General features: G+C 43.8%; 1 long non-coding RNA gene across 1 annotated transcript; it reads left to right on the top strand.

The window, feature by feature from the left end:
* The first annotated feature begins 1,829 nt into the window (after positions 1–1,829).
* On the top strand, positions 1,830–6,855 carry LOC308464416. The gene is made up of 3 exons (XR_013980030.1): positions 1,830–1,952; positions 3,785–3,963; positions 6,758–6,855. It is a non-coding gene; the product is annotated as an uncharacterized lncRNA (long non-coding RNA).
* Positions 6,856–7,186: the final 331 nt, after the last annotated feature.

Here is a 7,186-nt window from a genome sequence, read left to right as displayed (position 1 = left end):
ATGGAAAGATAGCCACTAGTGCTAATTTCTAAAGAAAATGTTTCCCAACATTCAAGGATCCCAGAGTAGCATGTTTTCTGCCATGAGGACCTTGACTTTTATTCCTAGATATACAAGGGTTTGTTCATTTGTTTTATATTATTTATTGCATTTATATCCCACATTTTCCTCCAAGGAGTTCCACGTTGCATACATGGTAATGCTCCTTCTCATCTAATTGTCACAATTAGCTTTGGGTAATTGAGGTAGCTTAGACTGACAGACAATGATGGACTTAAGCTTCATGGCTGAGTGGAGATTTGAACCTTGGTCTCACAGGTCCTAGTCCAACACTCTAACCATGATACCACACTGGCTTTCTGAGTACCCACACTGGATACTCAGTGATCTTATGTAGGTCCAGAGTACTTCTTGACTTCTCAGACCCTAAAACACACACTTTCCCCTAATATATGCATTTTTGTACAGATTGTTCAGCCGGAAAACTATACTGCAAAATTCAGAGGTGTGAAAATTTTGAAGTATAGCTGTCCTGCAATTCTCAGAGGTTTCCTATCCAGGCACCAACTACACAAACTTAGCTTCAACAGGACCACAACATCCTGTGTACCTAGCATTGTTTTCATCCAGTACCAATATTATGGTGAGGCACCCCATAAAATAAATGATAAATGACCACATCAACTAAAGAGTAAACAATATTTGTAGAAACACCAATGGGCAGAGGCATCCAAAAACTGTTAAAAACACAGAGGAGAAGGCTTTTCAAAAGACTCCATGTTGGAGTCTGTTGTGCTTGTAAGGGGAAGGTGTTCCAAAATGGGGAGCAACCACAGAAAAGACTCTATCCCATGTCACCACCCAATGAACCTTCCCTGGCAGTGGAATGGGGAGAGCAACCTCCTTTTCTGATCTTAAATCATTGGTTAGTAAGAAAAAAATCATTTTAGAAGGTTTGCATGTGTGTGGTGATTCTTAAAAAGCCTAACAAACTATATTTCCATTATTCTTAATGAAGAGCGCTGCAAAATTCAAAAACTTTGACACCCCTTTAGAATCTGGCCCAGCCAAAGAAACACTCATCACAGACTTCATTTTGCCATATTCTAGAATGGTCCACTGATATTGACTGGTTGTCCTTCCCTACCTCCTTGGGATGTTGAAAGGATAAATTCTCTCCAGGCAATACAGTGTTTAGAGACTGCATGGTCCTAAGGCCACATAAGTGTCTAAGATAGATAGTGGTAGGCAGAAAACTCATTTGGGGTTGCAATTTAGTGCTTATTGACACTGCCTGGGCTGGCACCTTTGGGTAATTTAGTACCACTCTCAAGCACACCAGCACCTGCTTTCCCTATTCTCTAAGCAGCCCTTCATCAGGGCAAGGAATGCTCTCTCTGACTACTTCTGTTTCACATCAAACCACTTTGCAGTGCCATTAAATATTTTATGGCTCATTTTTGCTTTGGAGGAGCTTGAGCTTTCTATGGAAGAGAGGATCAGGTAGAGAGGCGATTGAGAGAAAGAGAAAGAAAGGGGGACCTGGATAGAGGGCTAAGGAGGTAACAATCAAAGGGAGCAACTCAGAGTCAAAAGAGACATCAATTTGGTTCCATCTGGGGCAGAAGATACCGTTGGATCGATCAATCTGACGGAAGGCTCCCTGTGGCTCTCCAAATGCCAGCCTTATAGAGATTGCTTAGCATTCCCTCTCCCTCTCTTTCCCCGAGTTAAGGTGATAAATCAAGGTGAGTTGCTGCTCCTCTACTCATTTTATGATATACACCCAGACCCCTGGCCTGCAGGACAGAGCATGGAAGATGGATTGGCTGGTTCTCCTGGAGTCCCTGGGAAAGGCGCATGTCATCATGATGAATATTCCCAAGACATTTTTTTAACTGACTCAGAAGAATGTCCCACAGGCATGGCCAAGGGGGTCAAGGAGAAAGATGGTGAGTGTTGTTGTTATTTTTTCCCTAGACATAAACCAATCTGCTAGGGATCAGGCACATACTGCAAAGTGTGAGTGTGCTTGGGTGGTTTCTTCTCCAGCTGTTTGAAACAACCAGGATGCTGGAAGCAGTGCTGGCATAATCACCAACATTTTCAATATAATATTGGATAGTAATTAAAAAGGTAATCAAAACTGTAACTTCCATCATACCCAGCATGGTCAATAATCAGGGATGATGGGAGTTGGAGTCCAACAACATCTGGAGGGTCAATTACTCCCCACCTGATAGAAAAGGGATGACACTATTGTGCAAGTAGAGCCAACATAGTCACCTCTGGATCTTGAGAGCCAGTGTGGTGTAGTGGTTAAGAGCGGTAGTCTCGCAATCTGGGGAACCGGGTTTGAGTCTCCGCTCCTCCACATGCAACTGCTGGGTGACCTTGGGCCAGTCACACTTCTTTGAAGTCTCTCAGCCCCACTCACTTCACAGAGTGTTTGTTGTAGGGGAGGAAGGGAAAGGAGAATGTTAGCCGCTTTGAGACTCCTTAAAGGGAGTGAAAGGTGGGATATCAAATCCAAACTCTTCTTCTTCTTCTTCTTCTTCTTCTTCTTGAGGACTACAACTCCCATCATCCCTGACCATTGGCTATGCTGGCTGGGGATGATAGTAATTAGAGTCTGTAATGTCTAGAGGGTACCATGCTGAGCCCATGTCGATAGAACTACCTCTATAAGCAGGCATGCCTTACCCATCCTCTGTCAGTTTTTAAGCATACCTTAAAGGCTTTTCTGCTTCAGATATTTTAATTAATATGCTAGCACTATATATTTAAACAGCTGCTGTTTTTAAATCCTGAAATTTAGCTGCTGGATTTTAATACATGTAGCATTTTGGTGTTGTTTTCAACTGCTGCTGGGATAATACTCTGTGATGTTTTAGCATTTAGATTGTGATTTTATGTTATGATTTGATGAATTCTCTGGGTTGCTTTTCCCCCTAAATGTGGGTCACCTAGCCCTGGAAGTCAGGCAGCTGACAAATGCTGAGATAAAGAAGCAGGCTAAACTAAATGAAAAATAATAATAAACGGATGCAACTGGAAAACTCTTCCTGGTTGAAATTTTGAAACATTTGCCAGTTAGTGTGCATAGGTGAATCTGACGATTTGGGTTTCTCGCAATCTCACTTCTTTTCTTAATTTTTCTAATCTTAAATTCTGCTTGAACTTGTAAATTAGTCAGTATTCTAGTGTGAATTTTTCCTAATACACCCATATTCGTATGCAATATTGTCTAATAATTACCCCCAAAAGGATTTTCTGTTGAAATGATGCATTTTGTGTGTTATTCTCACCAATATATGCATTTTTATGCACACTTTACCCAGTACATGCATTTTTGTACACATTACTTGACTGGAGAACTTAATTGCAAAATTCAGAGAAGTGTGATTTTTTTTTTTTTTTAAGTGTTGCTGCATTTTTGATCTCACATTGCTTTAGAATGTGCAGATTAAGTAGGCTTGCCTGTAAATGAGAACCAAATTGAATTTCTGCCACATCCCCACTGGTTAGCAAATTGTAATAAACCATTTTTTAAAACCCTGGGTACAAAGAGAAAGCACCGCAGAGGGGATTTCTGACATGTTCTTCCAGTTCAGCTATATTTCTGCCAATTGCCCCAGCATTCTTTTTTTGCAATCAGAGCTGTGATAGCTTTGCATGTGCCCCCCACTATAACAGGGCATTCTGCTGTTTGTTGGTTTCTGGCACCAATCAGAACAATACAGGAGACTTTAAATGACACCTTGATTATCACTCACATTTTCAGACACTGTCCAACAGCAGTAGCTGTCAGCTTTCATCATGCGAGGCCGCGGGTTCTCATCAAAACATTCTGCCGTTCTGGAGAAAGAGAGAGAGACCTCGATGACTTCTCCGTCGATTAGGATTCTTCCTTCTCATCCCTTAAGAGCTTGCTTCCTCCGGGAGACGTCTTAGACCTGCTTGGTATTTATTTTCTCCATCAAGGCAGTAGCTTGGGGGTTTCTTGTTTATTTAGCTATTTACAGGTTTGAAAGAGAGACGAGAGGTTGAGAGGCCCTTGTATTACAGCTGAAACAAATTGGAGAAAAAATTGGTCTCCAGCAAATGCTTCCAGCTCAAATTAGCTGGCAGGCATTTGAATTGATAGCCGGGGTTAGCAGTGTGCAGATTTGGTGTGACTAAAGTGGGAGAGGGTGGGGAATGGATTTTACTCTTTTTTAAAATGGGGGGAGGATCACATCTATAAAGAAAAAAGGGAAAACATGGGGTGGGGGACCTGAGGCTCAGGGGGTGTTTGTAGCTCTCCAGAACTCTCCCCAGGCTAGACCTCCAGATGGCTCTGTATTGTGCCCTGAGCATTTTTTCGTGGTTGGAACTGTGACATCCTGTTGCAATGCCTTTTTTTTGCTTGGCTGGATGCAGGACAGAGGGAGAAGTATGTGAGTGTGTGTAAAAAGTCGCCTGTTGTATGGAGGTAAAACCTTTTCCTCCTGCTTGAACCACTTTCCTCCCTGCTCTTGACCATGTTCTTCCAGCAAGATATTTCTGTGTAAGAAAGAGTGGTTGAGGGTCAAGCACCCATAGGACAGAATTCTGAAAGCAGCCCTTTGGCTAGAAAGATGTCCCCCATTCCTGATTTAGAGCACTAAAGGTCAAACCCAGCACTGCTAGCTCTCAAAATGCAAAATCATGCAGCAACCAAGATCCAAAATAAGCCCCAATGAGCTTCCAAAACATTCAAACAGCAAAACAGTCCACAAAAACACAACAAGGGGCCAGCTTCACCCTCAAGGTCCCCCCTCAGAATTTTCTAAGCAAGTAGTTCTTCACTTATCATAGAGCAGTCCTCCAGATGTGCTTCCTGAGGGTGGCTGCATCAGCACCACTGATGAGACCCAATATCTAAAACAGGGGTGCCCAAACTTTTTTCAGTGTGCTGTGGTGTAGTGGTTAGGAGCGGTAGTCTCGTAATCTGGTGAACCGGGTTCGCGTCTCCGCTCCTCCACATGCAGCTGCTGGGTGACCTTGGGCCAGTCATACTTCTCTGAAGTCTCTCAGCCTCACTCACCTCACAGAGTGTTTGTTGTGGGGGAGGAAGAGAAAGGAGAATGTTAGCCGCTTTGAGACTCCTTAAAGGGAGTGAAAGGCGGGATATCAAATCCAAACTCTTCTTCTTCTTCTTCTTCTTCTTCTTCTTCTTCTTCTTCGAGGGCCAGATTTGATGAACTGAGCATGTGTGAGGGCTGACGAAAGTTGATGAGCTGTTTAGCTTTTTTCAGGATTTTACCCCAGGACATATACTGCCACGGGGGCCGGATTAAATCAACCAGCGGGCCAGATTAGACTCCCAAAATGGACTTTGGACATGCCTGATCTAAAAGCTTTCACCTTCTGTACCACAGACACACACTTCTACAAACATGGAGACACAAAGCAGGGACCTCTTCTGGTGATCTTAGGATCTGGAGTAGGTGGGGGAGATTTTCTAGGAGGTGGTTCCCAATGTCTCCTATCACTTCTCTCCTTGGGAGTGGAAATGCCCTTCTCTTAAAAGCATTCACTCCATTTCCAGGGTCTTGCTCTGGGAAGGTTTATTCTGCTTGCCTGCTGCTCAAGATTTGCCATTCCCAGGATGATTTCCTGGAGCTGCATCAGCCTCCTAAAGGCACAGGCTACTTTCAGCTTGGAGAGTGACTGAGCTGATCGTGATGGGGTAGGTGGGAAACATTCCATTAAGGAATGCACCATTGAGGGCAGCACAGGAGATCTGTCAGTGTGGGTGATGGACACAGATCGCGGATTGCTCATTTACTGGAGGAGAGGAAGGCGTTGACTGCTTCCTGGGGAGCATATTGCACTGTGACAGAATGAGAAATGAGAGGCCTTCTCCAGGAAAGTACATGCCATGCCAAAGTGTGGGCAAAATCCACCGCTCGGTGCCAATTTAATGCATCCCCCAAATGTCTCCCAGGCAGATGTTTCTATCTCTTTTGATCTTCTCTATTACCTCCCGCCCAACCCACCTTCTCTCTCCCTCTCTATACCCTTTCAAGAATGAGACCCTGGTCACCTTGTCCTGAATTGCTGGGAACAGCTGTGGCTTGTGGAAACAAATAGAAGCATCTTCATTTTTAAGAGAAATGATGCATTGAGCCAGCCAGCTGCCCCTGCCTCTGTTGCTCCGCCGTACGTGAGCACACAAGTTTTGACAGATGGCACGGCTTTGAGTGACTGCTTCAATTTTTATTCTTTCTTATAATCCACGGCTTGAGTTCCAAATACTTTAAAACCATTACCGGCCCATAGATCACCCCAAAGTGCTAGAGTCCGGTGCGCTTAATAACCCTCTGGAAAGTGCTATCAATCAGTAGAGGGAAAACACCTAGCAGCAAACTGTTTAGTGCCTAAGATACCTGCTTTTGTCAGAGACGGATGGGACTGCAGCACTCTGCAGAGGTTCCTCGATGCCAGTGTTTCTGCTCTCTTCTTTTCAGGGGCTGGAGGCAAACCTATTAGGCCTGCTCTGAACATTCGACCGTTTTGAATCTCGGTTGTTGGGGGGGGGGGCAAACCTGCCCATTTCACTTTCTCTTAGTTTCTCAGTTTTTCAATCTTAAGTTCAGTTCTCGTAGCATATAGTCCAGCTGTGGAACTCACTCCCACAGGAGGCAGCAATGGAGAACTGCATTGCAAAATTTAGAGAAGAGTGGATTTAAATGGATGGCTATGTTTCTGTTTGTGTATTGTATTGTTTCAGAAAATTCAGGTAGAGTAAGTGCACCATTAAATGTGAGCTGAAAAGAATTTATCCCCCATCTCTACTCTCAAATCAAGAGCAGCTATGTCAGGAGGATAGACGTATTTCCTTCAAAAAATAAATGAATCGTAAGTATATTCACTCACCTCCTCACTTCATTGCTGCTGTGGTTTTCTTCTCCTTAGTTAAGGGGGGGTATCAATTAGTAAGGGACCATGTGATAAATGAGCTTATGCTGTGAAATTGTGTAACCAATCAGATTTGTACAACTGATGGGGAGATAAAAGCTTCCAGATAAGCCATCCCACCCAGGGACTTCAGCCAGGGAACACGGATGATATTGCAATGCTATTAGAATTCGACCTCATTTGACCATGTGATGGTGTCAAGGCAGGAAAATGAAAGCCATGGCAGGTGAACACAAGAGCA

Source organism: Podarcis pityusensis, assembly GCF_964106645.2.
Source record: "Podarcis pityusensis genome assembly, chromosome: 15".
NCBI classification, from domain to species: Eukaryota; Metazoa; Chordata; class Lepidosauria; order Squamata; family Lacertidae; genus Podarcis; species Podarcis pityusensis.
The sequence above is the reverse complement of the archived record's forward strand: the minus strand, read 5'-3'. Positions and strand labels throughout refer to the sequence as shown.